Source organism: Cucumis melo, chromosome 10, assembly GCF_025177605.1.
Source record: "Cucumis melo cultivar AY chromosome 10, USDA_Cmelo_AY_1.0, whole genome shotgun sequence".
Classification (NCBI taxonomy): Eukaryota; Viridiplantae; Streptophyta; class Magnoliopsida; order Cucurbitales; family Cucurbitaceae; genus Cucumis; species Cucumis melo.
The window spans coordinates 21,497,400-21,525,360 of record NC_066866.1 but is presented as its reverse complement, the minus strand read 5'-3'; the positions used below and the strand labels follow the sequence as shown (position 1 = coordinate 21,525,360).

The 27,961-nt window shown below is 37.7% G+C and overlaps 1 long non-coding RNA gene across 1 annotated transcript in view; it reads left to right on the top strand.

The window, feature by feature from the left end:
• The first annotated feature begins 1,150 nt into the window (after positions 1–1,150).
• LOC127151237 (uncharacterized) overlaps positions 1,151–27,961 on the top strand; it is a 51,472-nt gene continuing 24,661 nt past the window's right edge. The window contains exon 1 of the long non-coding RNA XR_007824005.1: positions 1,151–1,244. This is a non-coding gene — a long non-coding RNA (uncharacterized LOC127151237). The remainder of the gene's footprint in view (positions 1,245–27,961) is intronic.

The window sequence follows — 27,961 nt, the reverse complement described above, 5'->3', positions numbered from 1 at the left end:
GCTCGGCTCGGCTTGTGGCTCGGCTCGGCTTGGCCTCGGCTCGGCTCAACTCGGCTCGCGGCTCGGCTTGCTCGACTCGCGGCTCGGCTCGCGGTTCACTCGGCTCGGCTTACTCAGCTCGGCTCACCCGGATTTGTGTGGCTCGGACTGGAAACGGGTTCGGGTCGGGTCAGCTTGGAACCGGGTCGGGTTGGACGAAAAACGGCAGCACGGTTCTGAGGCTTCTTTCTTCCGGCGAACGACGGCGGCGGCGATTTGCGGACGACACACGAGGGATGCGGGTGGCTGCTTCGTGGAGCGGCGACGAGCGGCGGTGGCGTTGGCTGGGATTCGACGGACGACGACGAAGAGACGGGTTGCGGCTTGCGGATGGTGGCTGCGGCGAACGTCCGGCGAGGCTACGCACACCGACGGAGATGGAGATAGGAGCAGAGGACGGAGACGGAGAGGATGGTGATGGTGGCGGAGACAAGAAGAGAACGCCGGAGAAGGAGAAGACGACAGGGGCTGGCGGCGCGGTGGAGAAGAAGGAGGAAGCGAAAGTGAAGAAAGAAAATCGGGGGGGGGGAGAGAGAGACGGCGCGCGGTTAGGGTTATTCTTTAAAAAAAAATTATTATATATATATATATAACTTTTAATAATAATAATAATAAATAAGATATTATTATATATATATATATATATATATATATATATATATATATATATATATTAATTTCTACTTATCCTAATTAATAATTAAAATATATAAAGTATTATTATATACCTATACATATTTTAACCCAAAAAGATTTAATTAGTAATAATCATACTAATAATAATAATGATAATAATAGAAAATATTAATATTAAATTATATATATAGGTAATAATAAATACCAATAGTAATAATAATATAATTACTTATTATATTACTATTATAAAATTTACAAATATAAATTTAGAATTTCAGAAATTAATTCAAGATTTAACATCCCCGAGAATTTATATAAAACGAAAAATAAATTTTACCTCGAAAGTTCGGGGCGTTACACTTCAAAAGGAATTAAGAGGTGACATTTACATTTACTGAAAGTTAACTCATTTTTAAACAAACTTTATGAAGAACGTTTGAGCAAATTCGGATATTCATTTGGTGCTTTTTGATGAAGAAAACAGGGCAGTTGGTTTTCACTCGAAATCAGGAGATCTCTGGTTTTTCTTGTATTTCAGAGTGTATCGGTGGAGTTAGAATCTCTATTTGGTATGGTTGGAAAGCTTATTCAATTTACTACAACTTTCATGAAGAAATTGTAAACCCAAAACGACTAAATATTGGTTAAATTTTAGGAACAAGTTAAAGAGGTCGTGTGCGCGCGATTCTGGAAGTGGTTCTGTTTTGAGGGTTATATGTGTTTATGCTCGGGGAATCAGATTTATATGTCTGCATGTAAGTTTTAGAGAATCTCAAAATGAAGAGTTTGATATAAAGAACACTCATTTTGGTTAAGTATTGAGAAAGTTATAGTCCTTTGAAGTTTATGTTAGAAATCTGGAAATTTTAGAGAATTGTTGAAATAGGATATATTTCTTAAGCTTTGTTTTCGTGAGCGTCATCTTTGGTGCGACATGTTATGTATATCTTTAGGAAACCAGAATTTTTAGGGTTTGAATACTCGGTTGGGTTGTTGGCAGGCCGAGAAGAATTAAACCGAGCTTATAGACCAAGGATCTAGCCCAAGACTGTGAGTGACAAAACCAACTTTGAAATATTTTCCATAACTGTTATTATGATTGAATGCGATAAATGTTTATTTACGAAGCCATGAAAGGTATTTGAATTTCATGACTATTTTCAAGTACACATTTGGAGACTAGATTTCTTAAAGAAATTTATGCTAGCACGTAGATATTAAATGTTTGGAAAGTATTTAAACCACAATATTTTAAGCAAAGCATGAATTAATATGAAGTTTTGTTTTAAGAACTACAATTTTCCACGAAAGAGCTGAGTAAAGTTCGAGCTTTGTGTAAAATTTATAAGCAGACATGTTTTAATATTTTATGATGATTTATGAAATTTTCATTAACTACATGACTGAGATCTTGAGCCTGAGGCTAGAGATTACCGTGTGCACACTGGTTAGATTTCGTTGTTGACGTTGAGTGTACTCCGTAACAACGATGCTGTCGTGAGTGCTGGGCGGGCCCCACTACGACAAAGACGATGGGAGTGCTGGGCGAGCCCCACTACATCGTAGTGCTTGTAAACGTTGTTGTACTAGGTGTACCCTACACAACGTAGATTCGTCATGTTAGTTAAAATGCTTCGATATACTTGATATGCCTTGCTAGATTTCAATGATGAACATGCTGAGTATTTAAGGAAGCTATTCTTACTATTACACATTTACATTTACGACTTGTATAAACAGATTTATATGTGTAAAGTTTTCACGTGCTCTTATCTTTAAATTCATAGTTTTAAACTGAGTCACTCACTGAGCTCCATAGCTCACCCTTTCCAAAATGTTTTACCCATTTTCCAGGTAGAGATCGACTTCCCGGTGCCTGATAGACTGCCTTAGTCTGCGGAAGCTTCATTATCGATTGCCAGTACGTGTTTTGAGTTGGGCATAAAGTCTGTTGTGTTGTGATGTATTCACACCCTTGTATGTTATAGATACTCCGCAGTTTGTATAAGCTTTAGGAGCTGTAGTTGTGTAAATTTTGTTGGTTATATTTTGATTAAGGTGTCTTTAGGTTTACTCGTGAAATTGGTAAATTTTGAGGTACACTTCATGTATGTGTTTGACTAGCTGTGTTTGACTAGCCTAGGATCCGATGTGTTTTGTGGCATGTACAATAGTTTATATACTAGATTGGCAAGTTCATCACATGAAAGTTTTAAGCAGAGTCGACAGATACAGGTACAGAATAACGTTGTTCGTCGGCTTCACGCCATCTTTCGGTCTAAGGTAGCAGGTAGTCCGGGAGGGGGTGTGACAGAATCTCGCTAACAGTAGACGGTCGAGGCCAATTGGTAACCGCTTCGATCTTTGCTGGGTCCATAAAGACTCCCTCACTGGATACCACATGTCCAAGGAAAGATACCTTCTTCAGCCAGAGCTCGCACTTGGAGAACTTGGCATACAGTCTATTGGCTCGAAGAGTCTCCAAAACTTGGCGTAAATGCTCCTCATGCTCAGCCTCAGTCTTGGAGTAAATTAAGATGTCGTCAATGAAAATTATGACGAACGAGTCTAGGAAGTCCTTAAACACCCTGTTCATCAAGTCCATGAACACCGCAGGGGCATTAGTCAAACCAAAAGACATCACAATGAACTTGTAATGTCTCTATCTCGAACGAAAGGCCGTCTTAGGAATGTCACTATCCCTGATCCTCAACTGGTGATAGCCTGATCCCAGGTCGATCTTAGAAAACACGGTGGCTCCCTGCAACTAGTCGAATAAGTCATCAATCCCGGGCAAGGGATAGCGATTCTTAACAGTCACCTTGTTCAGCTCTCTGTAGTCAATGCAAAGGCGCATCGACCCATCCTTCTTCTTCACAAACAACACTGGGGCTATAACGACCCAACTTTCCGGACTAAGCTGAGGTCACTACTCAGTACTAAGACTCGACCACAAAAAACAAAATTTATAACGGAACGGTTACGATTTCTTAAAACGTTAGAAATATTACAAAAAAAACAGTATCGGGCCCTATATTAAATCACAGTCACAAAAGTTTCAAATAAAAACTCAGGTTATCAATTCAAAATCACAAAACTAAATATTCCAACAAAATACATCAGTGGAAGCAATAAGAAAACCAGACGCGTCCATATGGCCTTCACGCGTCCTTCCTGCCCCTCGTCGGTCTGCCCCTCGCTGTGCCCTTACCTGAAAAGTTTAAGAAGAGAAAAGGGTGAGTATAAACATACCCAGTAACGGACCCACTACTGGGCTCGTTAGGGAACAACAGTTAACTTCCTATTCAGGGGTACCCTACATAACAGTCTAGTGGTTCCGTAGAACGCACATATCAGTCTCGTGATCCCGAAGGATACACCTATCAGTCTAGCGATCCCGAGGGATGCACATATCAGTCTAGTGCTCCCGAAGGATGCACATATCAGTCTAGTGCTCCCGAAGGATGCACATATCAGTCTAGTGCCCCCGCAGGATGCACATATCCGTAAGGTACACTACCCCATAGATGAAGCTAACCGCTACCCCTCAGTCCATACTAAACCGTCTACCACAGTCATACCCCATAAACACTCATATTACAATTTCACCATAGGCTTTGCCAGTCAGATAGTGTAGGTTTAAACAACTACACCCGCAGTCGCTATACGCGTTTCCAATTCGCACACCATTAATAACCCCTAGACCCAGTCAACTAATCAATCAAAATCGGACTCACCGTCCTTCCCCGACCAAACTCCGTGATCAATGTCCAGACCAATGACTACCACGTACCTAATCGTAAACTTCAGGGTCCATCGACATAAAATTCTAATCTACAACGTAGCCCATTAACATAACCACACTATACCGAACATCCAGCATCGGGGTCTATCCGCAAGCAACTCCTTACACCCGATAGCACACAAGCTACAACTAGCGGTCGCGTTACCTTTACATCAGACAAGAGTATAGCAACAATACTTAAAAGTCAAACACACATACATTTATTTGGTACAGTTACTAACGTGTAATCCCCTGTGGATTACTACGTTTCCAGCCTCGATCCGAGGTCCAGTAGTAGGAAAATCCTTACCTGATAATCGGTTATGCCCCTCGATCGAGTTCACGCTCAACGGATCCACCTAAACGAAAACACGAAGGTTTTAATCGATGATACTAGTAGAAGTCATTTTAAATGGTCCTAAGCAACATCCGTTGACTTACCCAAGAAAAAGGAGAGCTATCTCCGAACAAGCCTGTCGCGGAACCCGAGAACTTATACGTCAACTCCTTAATACCTTCAAGGGATGAAAGGTAGGACCATATCTTATTCCAATATTCAAACTCGAATCGGATGTAGCAACATTAAGGAATTCATCGAAAACAATCCTTACCGAAGACTCACCGTGACCCGAAGTGGAGGGAGGAAAATATGGCTTAGGTGGCTCGGCTCGGCTTGGCTCACCCTCGGCTCGGCTCGGCTCGGCCTTGGCTCATGGCTCGGCTCACGGCTCGGCTCGGCTCAACTCGGCTTGCGGCTCGACTCGCAGCTCGGCTCAAGTCAGCTTACGGCTCGGCTCGGCTCGGCTTGTGGCTCGCGGCTCGGCTCGATCTTCGGCTTGACTCGGCTAGCGGCTCGGCTCGTAGCTCGGCTCAAGTAAGCTTACGGCTCGGCTCGGCTCGGCTTGTGGCTCGCGGCTCGGCTCGGATCTGCTTGTGGCTCGTGGCTCGGCTCGGATCTGCAGCTTGAATCGCGGGTCGGACTGGAAGCGGGTCTCGGGTTGGGTCAGCTTGAAACTGGGGCGACCACGAACATCGGTCTTCGGCGTTCGACGACGGAAACGCTTCGCGGCTTGGAAGAGTCCGACGACCGGCTCTGCTTCAACGCGGCGGAGAGTGTCTGGGCGTCGGCGGACACGATGGAATGAAGGACGCACGACGGCGTCCGGGTGCGTGAAATCAAGAGGGAGTTCGGGAATGGATGGGCCGCGGCGGACGAAAGCTGGAGCGGTGAGATTTCGACTGACGGAGACGGAAACGGTACCACCACAGAGAGAGGGAGACGGAGAGATTGGATGGCGACGGCGAATGCGGAAGAGAGAAAGCTGAGAGACGGCAGCGGCGTCGGACGAGAAGAGAACGAAGAAGAAGAAGGCCGACGGGGAAAGGAAGAAGGAGGACTGGGGAGGGCGGCGCGCGCGTGTCTAGGGTTTAAAATTAAAATAATTTATATATATATATATATATATATTAAATAATAATAATAATAATTATAATAAAATATTAATATTAAATAATTATAATAATATTAAATAATAATATTAATATTAATATTAAATAATAATAAAAGTATTTATATTAAATTATAATGATAATAATACCTAACAATAATAATATAATTAATATTATATTATTATTTTATCATTTTAAAAAAATTTTAAATTTCCGAAAGCTTTACACAGAACGATAAAAGTTTACTTCGAAGATTCGGGGCGTTACAGGGGCTCCCCAAGCTGACACACTGGGTCGGATGAAACCCTTGTCCAGCAACTCCTGCAGCTGGACCTTCAACTCCTTTAGCTCGGCTGGAGCCATTCTGTAAGGGGCCCTCGAGATAGAAGCAGTGCCCGACTCTAACTCGATGGCGAAGTTTATCTCCCTAGGAGGCGGAAGTCCTGAAAGCTCGTCGGGGAAAACATCAGGGTACTCCCTTACTACTGGTTCGGAGGACAAGGAAACTTCTGACTCTCTGGTGTCTACTACGCTTGCCAAGATGCCCCAAGTACCCTGGCTGAGTAATTTACTAGCCTTCATGGTTGAGATGACCTTGGGCAAACATACAATGTCTGCCCCCCTAAATTTGAAACTAGGCCCAGACGGAGGGTTAAAGACGACTTCTTTACCAAAACAGTCTATGCTTGCATGGTTAGCTGACAGCTAATCCATGCCTAAAATCACATCAAAGTCCTGCATGTCTAATACTAGCAGGGTCACATCTAACACGTGATTGCCTATCTCTACCCGACATGCCTTTATTTTCTCTTAAGACAACAGGACCTCCCTAGACGGAGTAGAAACAGACAAAACACTACCCAACGGTTCTACCTCTAAACCCACATGCTGAACGAAAACAGAGGATATGAACGAGTGGGACGACCCAGAGTCAAACAATACAAAAGCATAATGCCCCAAGATTGGGAGCGTACCTGTCACCACTGTACCAGCTCGCTCGGCCTCTTGACGGGTAGTGGCAAAAACTCTTCCCTGCTAGGAAGCAGAAGGCTGATGCGGTGTCGTCTCAAAGGGTTTCCGAGGACACGCATCAGCGGTGTGCCCCGGCTGTCTACATCGGAAGCAAACCCCGCTCCCTAACAAGCAACGACCTCCATGCACTCTCTCACATCTCCCAAAAGGAGGTAGCTCCCTCAACGTCCTCCCTGCAGTAGCTAGCTCCTGATGATGCCGCTGGAAGATTCCTCCTGACCTCAAGTCTCGCTGCGGTGCCAGCGCAGGCTGCGGCTCCGCCTTCTTCTTCTGACCAAGGCTCGACCCCCTGCCGGCAGCCTTAGACGAATCAGCTCTCTCATGCAGGCTCAAATCCAGTGCTATGCGTAGTGCGTCTGCATGAGTGGCTGGTCGGAGGGCTCGAACGATGCCCTGAAGGTCTAGTCTGAGACCTCTAACGAATTTCTCAGTCCTGGCAACCTCATCCCTTACCACATCAGGAACGAAACGGGATAACATGTCGAACTCGGCGTCGTACTGCTCCACGGTCATGTCGCCTTGCTCCAAGTTTATGTATTTTTGCAGCTTGGCGTGCTTCACGTTGGCTGAGAATAACTAAGCGTAGAAGTTCTCCTTGAACTGCTCCCAGGTTATCTTGCTGACGTCGCCCCCCAGCATCCTCTCAGCAGTCTCCCACCAGGCGATGCCCCTATCCTCCAAGAAGAAAACTGCACACTGCACCTTCTGGTCTTCTGGGCACTTCATGTACCGAAAGATAGTCTCTATGAACATCAACCACATTTGGGCCTTTGTGGGGTTGTCCATGGATCCGTCGAAAGTCTTAGGGTTATACTTCCTAAAGTTTCTCAAATGCTTGGCCTCAGCCGACAGTTGAACTGACACGGGCTGAGCTTTCACCAGGACTGGAGGAATGACGGTCTGGTCCTTAAAAGGGGCGGCCTGGTTCTGCTGGGCAGCGAGGAAAGGCACTAGAGCAGCTTGCAGCATGTCTTGATAACGCTGCTCCATCGCGGCGAGATCCGCCTGGGTGACCGGTGCATTAGGGTCGATCGCCGGCACAGCGGGTTGCTCCTCCGACTGGCCACGACCGGCTCCTCTGCCTCCCCTACCACCTCCTCGGCGTGCACCTCTACGTGGCGGCATTCTCCCTAAATTTCACCAGTAAAAACTTTCACCACAAGAACATGACACTCAAACTTCTAAGCTTAGTCTATTCAGGTAAGATTATAATCTTAACATTAACAAGGCTTTGAAACATACATGGCGAGTGACGAAGGACCGTATAGCCATAGGGTTAAAATAAAACAAAACAAAACAAGACCTACCTCGTAAGTCAGTCTACAGAACCTAAAACACTGGGCTCTGATACCAACTGTAACAACCCAACTCCTTATACTGAGCCGAAGTTATTACTAAAGGCAAAACACATGATTTAAGCCATAAAGTTTAGTTAAAACGAATCAAACTTCAGAATTTTATTTATGAAAATCAAATCAGGATAATATGGAAAATGTAAAAACATGACATGGAGAGAGTGAGTATAAAATACTCAGTAAGGGATCCACTACTAGTTCCACTAGGTGCCTGTTAGCTTCTTATTAGAGTCCTGTAAATGGTACCCAATCTCTGGCACGTTCCCGAGCACGTGCAACATGCGCTCCCGTAGGAACGAAAATCTGGTCTTCGGTGAATCGGGGGAGCACCTAGGACATACTGGTCTGTAGTGAACCTGGGGGTGACACTAAGACAATCGGGATGCGAGGACCCCGTCGAGCCACTAGAATCATATCTATATCCATGCTAGACTGGCATCCCGTCGGACTACACAGCCCTAAATAGGTGGTGATCCCGAAGGACACCCATGCAGGTACGACCTTAATAGGCTAAGCTAACTAGTACCCTAACCATAACATACATGCACATAGCATCATCATGTAACTAGACCAGTCAAATAGCCATTTCACAAACCATCACAATATCCAACATACAATTACAACAAGTCACAACGTCACAATATCATACCATAATGTAACCACATCATCAAACACATCTTGCTCTCATTAATTACATGTGTTATGCAGTCTAATCTTTATCATGCATAACTGGAGGTGTAAGCGGTCTCATGGTTTTAATCACAGAACTAGTAGTAGAACTTTCTTACCTGGAGATTTGCTCAACGAGCCCTAACGGCCAGAAAACGTGCTTTCCAAGCAGCGAGATCCTAAATGTTTAAAACACCAAAACTCGTAATTGAATCACCAAATGACCCAAGACCAAACAAATGTTGTTTGGATAACTTACCCTAGGTCGAGGTTGCAACGCTTGCCCTTGCTGAAGAAGTCCAACCCTCCAAGTCAATTGGTCCACGACGTTCCTTAAAAGGAATAATTTAATTTAGTCCAAATTAAATTATTTAGATTAAAGTTTCAAATCTTGGCTGGGTGTGAGAAACACTTTTGACTCACTAAAGTAGGTGAAAAGGAACCGGAGCATACTGGCGGCTCAAGAGCAGGCGGATCGGCTCGACTAGAGAAGCAGGAACCGGCTCGGCTTGAAGACTGGGATCGGCTCGGACACGACGCAGACAGGCGCGGCGCGGAGGGAAGTGGCTCAGCTTGGGCGCAGGTGCTGTACGCATGCGGACGCGGGTCGCTCGGGTCGTGGGGCAGAGGCTTGGTCGGGTCGGGTTTACGCGTGAACGGGGCGTGAGGCGATCCGGCTAACACTGCGTCTTCGATTGCTGGCTTTAGCGGTGCTCGACGATGGCTTGCAGACAGATTTCGGCTGACGAGACGCGGCGGCTTCCGATCCGCGAAGGCGACGGCTTGCTGGGCTGCGCGGCTTCGAAGCTCTCGACTCGACGCGGCGACGCTGGACGAACGAGGGAGTTCGGCTCAGGGGTTGCGGCTGGGCTCCCGTACAAGTTGGCTGGAATTCGGCGGCGGCGCGGCAGAGCTAGGGTCGACGACGGCTAGGGTTTCCAAACAATTTCTTTTATTCCTTTTTCTTCCAAAATTTTTCTAGGTTTCTCTCTCTTGTTTTTTTTTTTCCAAAAATAAAATTTATTTTTGGTACACGGGTCCCAATGCTTATTTAAACCCACTTACTCTACCTTCTCTCTTTTTCCAAATCTTATTAAATCCCCTTTTCTCTCTCTCTTTTTTTTTTTGAAAAAGAATCTTTCTTTCTTTTCCCTAATTAAATACTCACCTCTCTCTCCTTAACCAACCAATTTTAATCTTTAACAACAAAACTTCACCAGTTTATTTTCAAATAAAACAATTAAAATCCAACCAATAAAAAAAAACTCCAAACCTTAGTTAATCACAAATCAAAATAATAGAGTTCCTCAAATAAATTCGAATTTTTCCGTAACCACACTTAAATAATAATAAATGGAAATCAAATTTGTCGGGGCGTTACACTCTGCATATAACATGTATTTCATTTGTAATATCAACAAGATTTTAGTGCATTTCTATAGAAAATTTTTTGCCCAAATTTTATCAAATAATTTAAAATTAAATAGAATGGGTCTCACTTCATGTCATTTCATTAATAGTTAACTTACGATAAATAAGTGGTTATTTAAAAAATATAACAAATCGGTAAAATATTTACACTGTATATAACAATTTTGAAAATAGAAAGAAGCCCACAAGACCACAATGTGAGATACCAAAAATGCCCCAGTCAATGCGCAATTAATCGACAACACGCGTGTGTGAGTAATTTTCTTCTAAACGATCATGTATTACAGTCTAAACGAATAATCTACCATCGCGTTTAGGTCATGATACATGATTGTGTAGTTCTTTCTAACAATGAGGAAAAAGACTTCAAATTTAAACGACCGTGTTGACCATGGCAAACGATCGTGTTGATCCTCGTAAGCGATCGTGTAGTCCAATGTAAATGATCATTAAAAACATTAAATCAAACGATTGTGTTGATCATGCTACACTAGAAGAAATTCTGGATATCTCAATGTTGCTTTAGACTGTTAGAAGAAAAGGCGTCGAGATATAGAGTCTCTCCCGATGCACAAAAAGGCGCATCGAGAGATCAAGTATCTCCTGACGCATAATGTTATGGGTCAACATTTAAAGCCAAATTTCCGACGCATTAGCAAACCCATCAGGCAATACTGGGGAAAGCTTGACGCCTTGTTTATTGCATCAGAAGTTTCCACATAACTCCCAACACAAACAGTTAGGCGTTAGTAGAAAGAAATCATTTAAATAATGATTGTGTTTCTCTCGACGCCATGTATGCATCCAGAGTTATTAGGGTACACTCGACGGATTATTAAAGGTGTCGGGAGTAAGGGGGAATTCCCGATGCTTATCATGGTGTGTCGAGAGTTCCCCTTTAAAATCCCTTTTCCATATTTGTAATTTACAGATCTGGAACAGAAAGTAAAAATAAAGAGATGCAACGAGAGAAGAGAGAAAGAAAGAGAAGTTTGACCATCGCCCACCGCTTGTGTCACACCCCATCCCGGAGCACCTCCTTACTAGGCTTGAGATATGGTTTGAAGCCAACAAGCATCACTCTTCTTCTAATGACACCTATTGACTGTGCTTAACCTATAGCTCTTAACTATCTCTTTTCAATTAAACTCAGACAAATAGTGCATAAATAAATACCTAAACTTGAAATTAATAAAATAAAATCTTTGCAGAACATCTTTCAAATTTACCCAACAATTGGACAATTTGTTCACATTCTTATATAAACAAAACTAAGTTCAGAGTTCTAACTATGACAACACCATTACAAACTCAAGATAAGACTCTCATACTAGTCTATTACAGACAACGACAACTAAGTCCTTTACTAGCTTAATTGCAAATTATTATACGAGCATGGAACGAGCCGTATAAAATCTAGTCAAACTTCTACTAAAGTAGGTGAAGCTTTAACAGTTTTCGGAACCATGATCTCTACTTGTAAGGGAATTTAACATTGAAAGGACGAGGTATAAAGCCTCGTGAGTGACAAATTTAAAACAAAGCATGATAATGAAAACATTGAGCAAAATATATGTAACCTTAGCAAAACAATTTTCTTTTCAAACTTAGCTTTTAACTCTCTCTTTTCTTTCTTTCTTGTTGTACCTTGAACTCTTTGTATTTGCGGGATGAAACTCTAGGAATGGAATCCAGGCCTATTCGTTGATGCAATATCTAATGATGAAACTTTAGGCACCAGTAGCACCCCATCTCACTATAGCTATCATGAGATTGAAAATCTAGACCGTAAAGGCCATCATCTCTTACTTAGTCTATGTGATGGAAACTCTAGGATGCTACGAGATACCTTTATCACATGACCTATGTGCACAGGACCTTGTAGGGTTGCTATCAAATCAAGATATCAGTAAAAATTTAACTTACTTAAGTTAGCATGCTTGTGAAAAAACTCCTACATTAAGCATATCTCAAATGTAGTTATGCTTTAAATAATCTTTTTGCTCAAATATTAGCAGAAACATAACATTCAAATAAATTCTCATGAACTCGAACATTTCTTAGTTTGAATGCTTTAGAAACTTAACTTAATCATGCTTTCTCATAACTCATTTTTAAACTTGAAACTAATGCTTTGTAAATAATTTTATAAATCTTGCACATTCAAATGCTTAAATGTAAAGCATGCTTTAAAACATAAATTTTTAAGTCAACCTTAGAAATTCATTTTAAATTCATTTTAGTCGCTCACAATTTTTGGCTAGATTCTTGGTTTATAGAGTTGCCCTATTTCCTCTTCCCCTAGAAATAACAGAAACATTAAGTAAATCTTAGGTTCCAACACAAGGAAGCGTCTTCAACTTTTTACCTTTTTCCTTTTATACTCAAGAAAACTCTTTCTTACTAACCTTGATTTTCTTTGAACTCTTTGGGTAATCTCATATTGCTCAAGACTAGTTCTTCAAGTTTGCCTAGCTCCACAAGACTCCTAACAGATCTACAGCCTAAAACAACAAACGCTAACTTAGCCAACTTGATCTTAAACTTCTTAAACAAGGAAGAAGAATCTTGGACTTACTTGGATCTAGTCTCAAGCTCTAGTCTTCCTCTTTAGCTTAAACTCTCCAACACCCTTAACCTCTTAGATGCCTCTTTACCGAACACCTAACTAAAACTTTGCGTTGAACTACCCTTTTACCTTGTCTTCGCTTTTGCAAGGAAACTCAACTTCTCTCTACTTCTTTTCTACTTGCTCTTGAAGTGAAACTGGTGAGAAATGAGAAAAATGAGGGTCGTTTGTATTCAAAATACCTCATTGCGTTCGAAAACACTAACCTCGTGCAATAGAAATGTTTTGGGATTTTTTCGTCACACATCTTTAAGTGATCTCGGCCCAAGTTTGGCCCAACATTCTCACTTTTTTCTTTCTTTGCTTTCCTCTCGGTCAAACAAGATCTGGTTTTAGCACCTCTATCTCGAGATTCTTTTTTTAGTACTTTCCTTGTTTGAATCCGCTTCGAGATGCTATCTCAAGATCCTTGACTTAGCCCGAGACTCTTAGGCAAACTCTTAGCCTCTTTTCAACTTCTAGCAAGCAAATGGGATAAAAGATACGACTAAAGTGTCTTTTGGGGCGGGGCATGACACAATATAAGCTTAGTGAACAACGAGGTGAACTAGTGGGACGTGTGGAGCTATTCAAAGAAACGCACGCCAATAAGAGTGGTCAGTTCGTGAATCAAGCAACCGAGGATGTAGATGTAAGGTTACCTGCCATTGTGGTTTATTTTCTAGTGTAATTAAGTGCATAACTTAATTATTTGTGTACATAATCAAATGATGGAATTACTCTTCACACCAACTCAAAAGGTTCTCAACCACTCTCCGAGTATAAAATATGCGACACATTTTTGGGTAGATGATCGGGCTATTCAAAACATCACTTTAAAGTTTTCAATGTAATTATTATGTTAGGTGGCATGTCGAAGTGAGTTTATGTGTAGTTCATCATGGTTTAGTTATTTTATTATTTTATTTATACGTAGAAAGAGTGAAAGTTGAGAGGTTGAGTTGTTTATGGTAGTTTGATCATGGAGTGAGTTTGAGGGAGACGACTTAAACGTCACTTTGAAGGTCTCAATGTCATTGTTATCTTAGACGTGGCTCACATCGAAGTTAGTTTTTGTGTAAGGATTTTATATTCTACTGTTGTTACTTTTCTACAAAGAGCGAAAATTGTTACATTGGATTCTTATGGGATAGGTTGATATTGGATCGAGTTCTATGGGATGCTATTTAATGGTAGGCTGATCATGGAATTAAGTTTGATTATTGTTAGTGAAAATATTTTGGTTTTTGGCATCCATTTTGATTTATTTGAAGTTTAAACAATGTATTTTACCTTAGTGAGAATATAGGTGTGGACTTGTTCGAATTGATGACGTCTGGCGATGAAAGATGATGTATTTGTTTCAAATAAACATTGCAATACTCTTTTTAATTATATTAAATATGTTCTAATTTTGTAAGTTAAACCTTGGTATTTAAATATAGTTATTAATATAGTAAACGTTTTGTTTGAAAATTTTATTGAATTTAGATCGAATTGAAACTAAAAAAAGTATCAAATATTAAAAAAAACGATTATAATTGAGAAAAAAAACATCTCCCGACGCACATAGGCGTCGAGAGTTGTTACTCACACTCAATGCGTTTAGTAGGCATCAGAATAGAAGATCTCCCGACAATTTTGAAGCGGCATAGAGAGTGTCTAACTTTTGATGAATGGCTATCACTGAGGATAGTGTCAGGAGTTCTTTACTCTCGACATGCTTCATTACTATTTCGGGAGTACCTAACTCTTGATGTCGCTTCATGTATGCTTTGGAAAATCCACTCACAACACATTTTGCCTGACCCGACGCCCAATGGGCCTCTATGCATTGGGAGATCCTTTCCCGACGTCATTTCATATATAACAACAATTTCTTGTAGTGCTAAATGATAATGTTAACTATGGTAAGCGATTATCTAGATTATGCCAACATGATCATGTTGTTTCTTTTAAACGACGAGAAAAAGACTTCAAATTTAAATGATCGTGTTGACCATGGTAAACGATTATGTTGACAATGGTAAATGATCATTTAGATCATGTCAAGATAATATTTAAACGATTTTGATATTCTCGAATATGAAGAAGATGAAGTAGCTTCATAGAATCTAGCCGAAATGGTAAGATGAAATAAGAGATTTAAGAAAAGAAGAATAAATCATTTAAACATAGAAGAAAAAAAATCTAGAAGAGGAATCATGCATTTCTTTCAATCCCTCATTTACAATCAAGTTAATTATGTGAGCACAACATCTCATGTGTAACGGTTCTCCTTCCAATATTAAGGTTTTCCAACTTTTAAGTCTTTTCTTAATATACTAAATTGTCCCATCGTTTGAACTTGCATTATCAACAGTTATAGAAAAGACTTTATTGATCTCCCATTCTAATAAACAACTCTCAATGTGATGGAAATAACACTAGAGGCATGCTGCATCGGAAGAAAAAGATCATGCTTTACTCTATATGCATCTAAACGATTTAGAAGCTAACATGCACATGCTATGCGATGGTCTTAAACGAGAAGCCAAAAAGGTAAACGAAAAGACTTACCTTTTATAGTTCTGGGCTTCTTCTTTGAATTCTTTTCTTTCTCAACCTGAATATCACGAACAAGGACAACCACCAAGCTGACCTACTATGCTCAGGACCAAGAACGGAGTTGTGGGACTCGATTTTGTGAAGTGAAATATCGAGAGAGATGGGGAGTGTATCGTTTAGGTGTTGTTTTTCAGAGAAAACCTCATTATTTTCTCATTCGGTAATGAGAAGTTTTATATGAAATATACATGGAATTTGCATGTAAATTATTTCATATATAATCAACACCTAATCAAATCATTAATTCTTTAATGAAATTAGTGGCTTCAAATTCACAATAATCTGCCACATTTCCCATTAACCGTTAATTAATAAAGTAATTAGTTAAAGGGGCATTTTGGTCATTTGACCAATCAAGTAAAAGTCAAACTTTGACTTTTCTTAGTCAAAAGTCAACTTTTTGACTTTTTACTAATTTTCCCGTCTTGACTAATTCTAACCTCCCGAGTATGAATCCGTATTCATTTCTCTAAAATTCAAATCATATTTGAATATAAATCTGGTCAAAGTTCAAAGTTAAAAGTCAACATGTTGACTATTACAACTTTGACCGTATCTAAACTTTTGAAGCTTTTAAATATGAATCTACATTCATATTTATTTAAATCATATTTAAACACAAAACTTAAAATTTATTTCTACCGACTTATATCTTATATATTTGTCGGTTTCTCTCTCTATTCTTAATTCGAACAATTCAAGTTACTTCAACATACTTGTTCTTAGTTGAATCCATATGAGCTAGTAGGGGAACCTAATGGACCTATAAATCATGGGCTCCAACGATCCGAGATTAACTGGCTAAACTCTTTTAGACCAAGCTTAATCAACATTCGTTAACTAAAAAGTCATTTCACTAAAGACTCTTAATTGCACTCCCCTCACTATAGATATATTTTTGTCCACCTGATATAACCATGATGAGTAAGTTGATCCTTCACAGGTTGTTCATAATCTCGGTTGGGTCAAAATACCGTTTTACCCCCGAGATTTCATCTTGTTCCTTAAGACCCACTGATCCACTATTGAACAATTGGTTTAACATCCAACCTATAAACCAGAATCCTTTTCGGGCCAATGAGATGGTGGGGCCCCTTGTTCAAGACTTGGATTCAGTCTTTAAGGGAAAAACCTATCTACTATCCCAAAAGTGGTAGGAGTGAATTCCATCTTGTACCCTATGTCCCTAGCTATCCACTCGGTCTTAACCTTGAAATGGGAGGCTTATTGGGCCAGCGATGTTGAGCTACCCTCACCTATGTAAATCTAAGGATACTACCGAATGAACAAAAGTTCATAGTTAGCTCAAGATTAAGATCAAGTTACCTAGGTCATCATAAATGAAATAGTCAGTATATAGTTTACGGTGTTATAACTAAAAGTGACTATTTCGTGGTTCCAGTCTTATGTAAACCATTGACATAGGACGCCCCCACTCCAATGTCTCTACATGAACGATTCAGGATTACATTGTTTGTACTAACTACGGAGTGGGCCGCATCCATAGTGTTATCCAGAATAAAGTGTCCAACCTTATTCATACATTATAGACTATTTGGGCTATTAACTCGAACTTAATCCATATTTAAGTCTCTACATAAAGTTCAAGTGTATTTGACAAACTCAGTTAAATAGCCTCGAGACCTTAATTTATTGGTTTTAAGATTATAGCATTCAATAATAAAATTTATTGAATCAAATAACAAAGTACGAGTTTTAGGACACAAATTCCAACACAATGAGCTTTCCAATAGTCTTACCCTTGTGGTTTGCAACTTGACAAATGTTTAAAATATTTTTATGCAAAACCCAATCTAAATCAATGAAGTGTGTAGCGAGTACCATGTAGTTAACATTTTGCAAAAAAGTCCATGTATCAGTTGTCAAACAAACCCTTTAAGGATTGCTAACTAAGAAATTCTTGAAGGAGGGTCAAACTTAGGACATGCCACTTTACCAAAATGTCTAAATCCCTCATGCTCGATAAACTTTAATGGCAACTCATCAACAATTATCATTTTAGCACATGCTTTCCTACATAATTGTTGACTAAAAATAGTAGTCACAAAATTACTACCACTTTTTCCACCAGTGGAAGGTTGAAGAGCCAAAATTGTTTGTCCTGATTCTACTTCCTTATATGGGTACTTCTTACACTGATTTTTTAAGTGCCTCCATAATGTGCTAGTTCTACATGAATAAGTATCACCACAATATTCTTTATCCATAATGTACATCGAGAACTATTCTTTTCCAACTTTGTGAAATGATCCCATACAATGGAAGTTGTTTTCTTAGTTGCTCTAGCTCTCTTCTTATCAGGTAGTGGTAGTTTACTTGAACTCACAGTTCCTGTCTCGTTATTAGTAGAAGGGGTAGGACTAGGACTAAGACCCGGGCTAGTTTCACTATGTTTTTCACTACTTGTCTCCATGGTCTAAAAGAATATAAAAACTAAAATCAGATCAACCATACAATCATCCACATTCCACAATCACCAAAACAAAAGTAGAATGTAAATAGTTTTTCGAATGTAAATAGTTTTTCGAATGTAAATAGTTTTTATAATTACAGTATAAAACTATATCACTCTTTAAAACTTCATTATGGCTAATTGTAGTTACAAACAGTTTTTATATTGGTTATGACTAATTGTATTTACAAATAGTTTTTATAATTACATTTATAATTACTATATACATAATGTAACAGACTTTTGGTTCTACAAGGTTGTAACGTCCCAACTTTCCGGACTAAGCTGAGGTCACTACGTAGTACTAAGACTTGACAGTAAAACACACAACCTCATAAAAGATCGGTTACGATTCATTAAAAACGTTTAAAATATCACAAAATCAATTTCAGGCCCTATTTTAAATCACGTTCCCAAGAGTTCCGAAATATAGTGTTCAAATCATCAAAACACAAAACCACCAATCAAATGTTCTAACCATGACTCAATCTGACAATGAAAAATAACAAGTAACAAAATATATCAGCGGAAGTATAAAGAAAACCAGATGCGTCCATATGGCCTTCACGCATCCTTCATGCCCCTCGTCGGTCTGCCCCTCGCCATACCCTTACCTGAAAAGTTAAAGAGAAAAAGGATGAGTATAAGATATACCCAGTAAGGGACCCACTACTGGGCCCGTTAGGATAATAACAGTTAGCTTTCTATTAAGGGGTACCCTACGTAAACAGTCTAGTGGTTCCGTAGAACGCACACATCAATCAGTCTAGTGATCCCGTCGGATATACATATCAGTCTAGTGATCCCGAAGGATGCACATATCAGTCTAGTGATCCCGAAGCATGCATAAATCACTGTCGTGATCCCGAAGGATTCACATAGAAGTCTAGTAATCCCGAAGGATGCACATATCAGTCAAGTTAACATTTCAGTTTATAAGCTTAACCAGTCCGACAGTTTAGGTTTAATCAATAGTCTCCTTGGTTGCTATATGTATGTCCAACCCACACTTCATCGTGACATTCCCTAAATTCAGTCTAATAGTCAAATCACCACTTTGTAAATCCCCCTGACGGTACTTCGTCTCAATTCAAACCCTAGCACATCTACAGGTAATCTATTTTATGCATAACGTCTATATTAGGCATAACAGTCGTATTCAGTTTACAACACCGCTCAACCGCATATACACAATCTACCCAAGAGATTTCCAAACCCTTGGTACCTCCACGACATAATTCATAACCAGTATCTTGATAACAGACTTCAACTTTATATAACATTAAGATTTTTATAATCCATCAGCATTACTATTCCAATTGACAGCACAACCCATCAATATAACCACAATACACAGAACATCAGGCCATCAGTACCCATCAACAGAACAACTAATTACATATATAATAGTACATAGACTACAACTAACGATCACGTTACCTTTAATCAGTCAAGAGCATATAAGTGATATGTACTAGTCAAACATGCGTCAATCAATTCAATACAGTTACTATTGTATAATTTCCATGTGGGTTACTACGTTTCCAGTCTCGGTCCGAGGTCTAGTTGTAAGAAATCCCTTACCTGAAATTTGGCTATACTCCTTGATCGAGTCCACGTCCAACGAATCCACCTAAACGAAATCATAAGGATTCAAACAATGACACTAGTAAAAGTCGCCTTTAAATCGTTCTAAACAACATCCGCCGACTTACCCGAGTAAAGGAGAGCTATCTCCAATTAAGCCTCTCGTGAATCCTAAGAACGTCACTTGTTTTTTTTAAAAAAATTATATATATATATAATAATAATAATAATAATAATAATAATAATAATAATAATAATATAATTTATATTATATTAATTTATATTATATTATATTATACTAAAAAATTCATACCTTTCAATTTCTTTTTCTTTCCTCTTCTAAACCAACTAAAAATTAACACCGAAAAAATTTTAAATTCCCAAAAATTAACATAAAATGTTAAAACTTACCTCAAAACTTTGGGGCGTTACAAAGGTTCTACAAAATCAATTACAAAATCTAAATGTAATTACAATATTTCAAATACAAGATTCTACAAAATGTAATTGTAATTACAGCATCACAAAATCAAGGTTCTACAATTCACCAAATTACAATAACTTTGGGTCCATAAGGCAGAAGCAAATTCATTTCTTATTCTTTTGTTTTTGGTTTTCGTTTCTTTAAAAATAAGATACTATATGAAGTGATAACAAAGATGTAAAAAGAGATTTATAAAGTATTCATATAGGATCTGTATGATATAAAGTTAATATGTACTAACCTGTTGTAACTAAAGACGAAGGCATAAGGCGATGGCCGAACTAATGGTGAGGAGGAGAACGACAGCGTTATGACGAGGAATAAACCAACGGCGAGAATGAGAAGACGAAGTTGAAGGTTATGAGATGATCGAATTCGGATTGGCATGGATCTGTGGGTGAGGATGAGATCGAAATCGATCGAACAAAGAGCGGTCAGGATGAGAGACGAACAGAAGGAGGCGAGGATGAGAAGACGAAGCGTTCGAGAGAGGCGAGGTCAGGTGGATGAGAGACGAATAGAGAGGCCGAGCGGCGAGGACGAGAGGTTGCGCGTCGCGTGTTTTCACTTTTAGTCTAGGGTTTCTTTTAACTTTATATTTTATTAAAAATAATATAATATTAATATATATATATATATATATATATATATATATATATATATATATATATATATATATATATATATATATATATATATATATTAATTCAGGTTGGGTTGGGTTGAACCGAATTTTTCAACCCTCTAACCCAAAAAAATTCAAAATTTTCAACCCAACCCAACCCATATTTTAAACAAACCCAAACTCTACCCATATAATATGGGTTGGGTAGTCCGGGTTATTCGGGTTGTCAGATTATTCTTACACCCCTAATAGTAAAAGTGTTAAATATTTACTACCCATATGACGATTTAAGAAAAGTCCACGAAATCGATTACTTTTTCATAAATTTCATAGTTGTCCTTATTAGAATTTCATTATTATGTGACAATTTTTCAGTTCTTCTTTTACTTCTTCTTTGCAATTTATTCTTTTCACTTCTAGATATTATTAATTTGTTCATATTATTACTTCTCATTCTTCATATTTTCACTTCTTGTTTGCAATTTCTTCATTTTCTCTTTCATAATTTCTTCCTTCTTCTTCATCTCTTATCTTCTATTTTTTTCTTGGTACCATATCTAAACGATATTGGAACAGGACCTTAACGATCGTGTACCAATATCTAAACGATCAGTCGTTGTCTATCCCAAATGACAGAGATGGACCATTATCAATAATAGATTGTTTAGCTTTGGTATAAGATCTTTTAGGCTTGGAACAAGATCGTTTAGATTTGTTACAATATCGTTTAGACTGGGTACAAGATTGTTTAGATTGGGTACAATGGCAAAATTAGATCTTTTAGACATGGTACATGGGTACAAGGTCGTTTAGACTAGGTACAAGGACACAAGATCATTTAAACTTGGTGCGAGATCGTTTAGATTTAGTACAACATCATTTAGACTGAGTACAAAATTAGTTTTTTCATGTGTGTGTAACCGTTTAATCACTGGGATATTTTTGTTATTTCACATTGTGGCCTATTGGACTTTTTCCTTTTTAAAAATTGTTCTCGGTGTAAATATTTTTCTGCTTTGTTCTATTTTTTAAAAACCTTTTAGAAATATTAAAATAAATATATTTTAAATTATTTAAGAAAATAAAGTATTTTTTTTTTCAATTGGTTTCGTAATCACCAACATGAACTTGGTTGAGTCATTACAACTCAAAGATGATAGGCGGGAAAGAGAAAGACATGTATAAAAAATATTAGGAGAATGAATAATGGTGTCAGTCCATACTCGTGTATATTTATATGAACTTTGAGAATATAAGGTTGTAGCTTTTTAATATTTCATTGCATCTTCTAGGTTCTTGACTTCGAATTTGATTGGTTGGGAGCAAGTGGACCAGTGGTAATTGTGCAAACATTAAGTTTCAACCTCTTTCCGCTACCTTGTTCTATTGTACCTCATTGCTTTCTTGTTCAAACATATATGATAATGGAGCAAGCTTTTTGTGGGTACCTTTGATTTCTCACATTAATCCTTCTATTTTGGTAGACTTCTGGCATATCTTTAGTTTATTGCTTGAACATATATATGATAGAGTAAGCTATCTTGCGTAAGGCGCATTGGTTTTGTGCTCTTTGGAATATTTGGTTGTGAAAAAATAGGAAAGAACATCAGGTCTAAATAGGATTTGCTTTATGGGAAGAGATTTGAAATTTTATGTATTTTAGCATGGTTCTCTCTTTGGGTGCATTATTCAAAAATTCCTTTTGGAAATTATGTTATTTCTTTTTGCAATGAATTACAAAGATTCGGAGTTTATATGTAGTGAAATGAATTTAATTTATAATCTTTACTTGGATTTGAAATTACAAATAGTTTAGACGTTAATGATGGTATAGAATACAACTTAAACTTGGTGAAACAGGTAGGCATTACTTTTTATGATTCGATATTCATTATTCTTCTTCGTGTGATTATTATTTGGGTGTAGATTAATCTAGTTTTTAGACTGTGATTCACTGTTTCTTGTTGTTTTTTGGACGTAGGGATACATCTTGATTATTGAAGTGTTAGGTATCCTTATCATAAATCTCCTTAGACACCTAGAACTGTATCAACTTCTTTAATTTCAATTGGCTTTCCTCATTCATTTGAGGGTTGTGATATACTCTTGCAACCATGAAACCTAAAACTGGTTCGAATGCTAGAGTTTCGTTATCAAGGTCCTTTGAATTGATTCTTTGCATCATGCTGAAAATTGTAGAAGCAAAATTAATGAGGAAAAACTAATACACCTCAAATTATTATGTTGTTGTACTTCTATCAGATTAGCTAGTAAACACAAATGATAATTTTTTAAATAGAATTTCTAAAAAACTTGTCGTCTTATCTAATTCTATTTAAGAAGCCAGGCAGGAGAGAACATCCCTCACTTTAGAAGCAGTTAGTTGTTCTTAAATTTTGGTTTTAAAGGAAAATTCAAAGGGAACTATGACATTTTGGTATAAACTTTTTTGAATATTTAGGTTGTGAGTTTTTGTGACATATGTTTGTTCATCATCCTTTGTTGTTTTTGATATGTTATTAAAGAGATTCAGAGATTGTTTGAAGCGTTAAGTTGAGATAGGATGTCAGAAGTTCATATGTATATGAAGTTCATCATATGTTTGGGATGCAAAGTTGTTTTGTTTCATTGAATTGTTTATTGGTTTGATAAGTTTTAGAATAAGCCTTTTTCTCTCTATTTTTATTCCTTCAGATTTTTTTGTTATGTTTTTTTTTTTTTTGTTCTAATTTCTTCTTCACATCATTGAATTGTTTGTTGGTTTAATTCCTTCAGATTTTTCCTCTATTAGAGTGTGAAGTAGTTTTTTGGGAAGTTTCTGTTTGGCTATCAAGGAAGAAAAATCACAAGATTTTTGTTTGTGGTTTTCGTGTTGATAGACAAAAGAAGTTAAATGTAAGTTTTTATTTTGGTTTTGTGTAATGTTCGTGTTTGTTATAAAGTTTTTTTTTTAGTGTTTTTAGGTTTTGTTTCCTAATTCATTTGATAGAATTCATTGGTTTTGTGTAGTGTTTTTTAGTGTGTTTAGGGATTTATTATCATGTGTGCATGGCAAGTGGTGTTGTGTGGTTCCATGAAGTTCTTATATATATTGTCTCGGACTCTATGCATTATATTGTATCGATCCCATAGTTGAGTTTTCACTCATATACTCTTTTTCTTCCCGTACTATTCTATATAAATGCATGACTTATTGCACTTTGAATGAAGTTAAATCAAAAGCTAAACATATAAAAGAAGCAATTTTATCATTCTTCTCCCATGCAGGCTTTAATTAACTAATAAATAGAACAAAATCTTCAATCTAAGCCTAAACCAATAGCCAAGATCCATCAAATTATGTAACAAAAGTATAGTAAATTTAACCTTAATTACAATCTAAACCTAAATCAAGAGAAATAGATATCTCAAGAATTGTAGATTTAACAAATACAACATAATTAATAAAAACAAATAAAATTTTAAAAAAGAAGAAAACAAAGAAGAAGAAGGGTAAAAGGTAGCTTATGGGTATGGTGTGATATTTATAGGTAGCGAGACTCCGATCAAAACTTTACCATAATTTCAATGAGCAAGTTTATGATTCCGACTCACGAATTCATCTTCATGACTCGAACTGAGCTTGTGTTTTGTCTTTGTGGATGGTTTTAATTTGAGATTTGCTTATTAGTTGATTGAGTAATACAAGCGAGTTTTGTAGTTGTTTGAGTGTATAATATAGAACCTTTTGGTTTGGGTTATATAAAACTTGTTAGTTTTTGGAATGTGGGTAAGAGTTTAAGTTTACTTAATTTCGTTGTTTTCTCAAATTTTTTTTAGATTAAATTGCATCTTATATAATATAGAACTTGTTAGTTTTTTGTACGAGAAAATTCATGCCTGTAGGAATGATTGTTGCTTGTTTAGGAAAGAACTGTCTGATGCAAATGTATGCCCCTCTTGTGGTATGTCAAGATGGAAGATTCGTAAAAATTCAAAGAAGGAGGTTAAGAATGTTCCAGTAAAAGTCATGTGGTATTTCTCCCCAATCCCAAGATTTGAAAGAATGTTTCGAAGCAAAGAAACATCAAGATTATTGATGTGGCATACCAGAAAAAGAGAAGTGAATGATCTATTAAAACATCCAAAAGATGCATTATCATGGAAAAAATAGACAATTTGTGGCCAGAGTTTGGGTCGGAACCTAGAAATCTACGTCTTGCTCTTTCCACAGATGGGGTAAATCCACATGGAGATCTTAGCAATAGATATAGTTGTTGGCCAGTGATGTTAGTGACATACAACCTACCTCCATGGTTGTGTATGAAACGAAAATATTTTATGTTGACTGCACTAATATATGGTCCCAAACAACCGGAAAATGAAATAAATGTTTATTTAGCTCCGTTAGTTGATGATTTGAAAACACTTTGGCATGATGGGGTGGAATTTTACGATGCATATCAAGATCAATGTTTCAAGCTAAAAGCTATTTTATTATGGACCATTAATGATTTTCCTGCGTATGGCAACTTGTGTGGTTGTACGATCAAAGGATATCATGCATGTCTAATTTGTGGGGAGAAAACTTCATCCATTTATTTGCCAAAAGGAAGATGGCATATATTGGGCATCACAAGTTTCTACCACGTCATCATCCATATAGGAAACAGAAGAAAGTTTTCAATGGTGCACAAGAATTAGATTTGGCTCCAGAACCATTGAGTGAGGAAGAAATTCTTGTGCAAACAAGTAAGTACCAACACTCATTTGGTAAGGGAACTTATTGGAAGAAAAAAATCTATTTTTTTTAGTTAGAATAATTGAAGTTCCTTGATGTGCGGCATTGTTTAGACGTGATGCATATTGAAAAGAATGTATGTGCAAGTCTCATTGGCATATTGCTTGATATTTTCGGTAAAACGAAAGATGGAGTAAAAAGTCGATTAGATTTGGTTGAACTGAACATTGGATCAGAGTTAGCCCCTCAAGTAGGGGACAAAAATATCTTTTTGCCCCCAGCTTGTTATACATTATCTCGAGCAGAAAATTTGAGTTTTTATAAGACATTATCTGAACTGAAAGAACCAGAAGGCTATCCATCAAACATTCAAAGTTTAGTGTCACTCACAGATTTGAAATTGTATGGACTTAAGTCGCATGACCATCACGTTCTTATGCAACAATTGCTACCTGTGGCAATCGTGATATTCTACCGAAACATGTAAGACTTGCAATTATTCGGCTATGCTTCTTTTTTAATCCTATATGTAAGAAGACAATTGATACAACACTTGAAAGGAATGCAAGAAGATGTAGTTGTCACTTAATGTCTATGGGAGAAGTATTTTCCACCACCATTTTTCATTATAATGGTACACCTTGTAGTGCATTGAGTTTTGTGGACCTGTTCATCTAAGGTGGATGTATCCTTTTGAACGATATATGAAAGTCCTGAAAACTTATGTGCGAAACAGAAATCGACCAGAAGGATATATGGTAGAAAATTATATTGTTGAAGAGGCTATAGAGTTTTGTTCTGAATTTATTGCTGGAGTTAGTTCTATTGGACTTAACTCATCTGTAATAAAAAGGGATTCAAACGTGGATAGAGCATTATCAGTTTCTTCTTTTATTAGACTGAGTAAGGAGCAATTAGATCAAGAATAGCATAATCGCTCATTCAGTAGATCAAGAATAGCATAATCGCTCATTCAAGCTTTCCATTTAGAATGTAAATGATGTTCTACCATACGTCGAGTACGTGCTAAACCCTATCTATTCTCATTCTATATAAGTTGGTTATGTAATTACTTAATAACTTATCATTTATGACAGACATGGAGAGTTTGCGTAAGCTTAACTCTAGTAAAGCTCGAAGTAAAAAGTGGATTCAAGAATAGCATAATCGCTCATTCAGTCGGTGGCTGTCCCCACGAGTAATCACTATAATCATACTCTTTCATGTTTGTTTTGGATCTAACTAAATCCAATATATTGTGTAGGTTGCACTTGCTCTTGAAGTAACTAAAAATTCCATCACACCTTCTTTAAGATGGATAGCTCATAGACCTTCTCCAGATGGGGCCACTTATTCTGGTTACATGATTAATGGTTATTACTATCACACAAAAAAGTGTGACGATATTAGAAGAGTTCAAAATAGTGGAGTTAGTATAACCACTACTACGATGCAAGTCTCTAGTTCTAAGGATAAAAACCATGTCATGTCAGCCATTAGATATGGGAGATTGATTACCATCAATTGTCTTTTATTTTATTTAAGTGTGATTGGGTTGACAATATAAGTGGAGTCAAAGTGGACGAGCTTGGATTTAGCATCGTGGATCTCAAACGTATTGGACATAAATCAGACTCATTTATTTTAGCCACCTAAGCAAAACAAGTATTATATGTCCAAGATTCTGCAAATCTTGAATAGTCAGTGGTTTTAACATCTCCATAAAGAACTATTGAAGAAGATTTCTTTGAAGATGAAATAGGAGATATGCTTCAAGAGTGTGGTTATGAAACCATTCAAAGGATGCCCAGTGTTGATACACCTAACGAGACTGATGATACAACCTCAACTTATATTAGACATGATTGTGAGGGTAGATGGGTAGAGAAGGGTATGTCATTACTTTGCTTTAAAATGTATTTATGTTTAGAGTTCGTAATATAATTGATATGCTTATTGTATGTTATTACTTTGCTTAATAATGTATTTATGTTTAAAGTTCGTAACATAATTTCTATGCTTATGTATGTTGACTTTGCTTACTAATGTATGTCCGTTTTTTGCAGATTCATAAATGGAGGATAGCAGTGAGGATGAAAGAGAAATGCTTCTAGAAGTAAGAAAGAAATAATTTGTTCCACGTGGGCCAACTACTATCCATGAGTTGGCCTCAATGAGAAATTCTAGGCAAAAGTTGCCCATTCAATTTAATGAGCACGGGCAACCTGTTGGAGCCACGTCTAAGAAAATGCAAAGTTATATTGGTGTGTGTGTTTGGCAACAAATTCCTATCACATACAACTCTTGGAAAGATGTTCCGAATGAGCTGAAAGATAAAATCTATGATTGTATATCGGTATGAGTTCTATTATTATGTTTTTCATATAATGTAGTTGCTTTACACCCCAAGTCCAACTACGATTTTTTTTTTTTTTGTGTAGATGTCGTTTGATTTACAACCC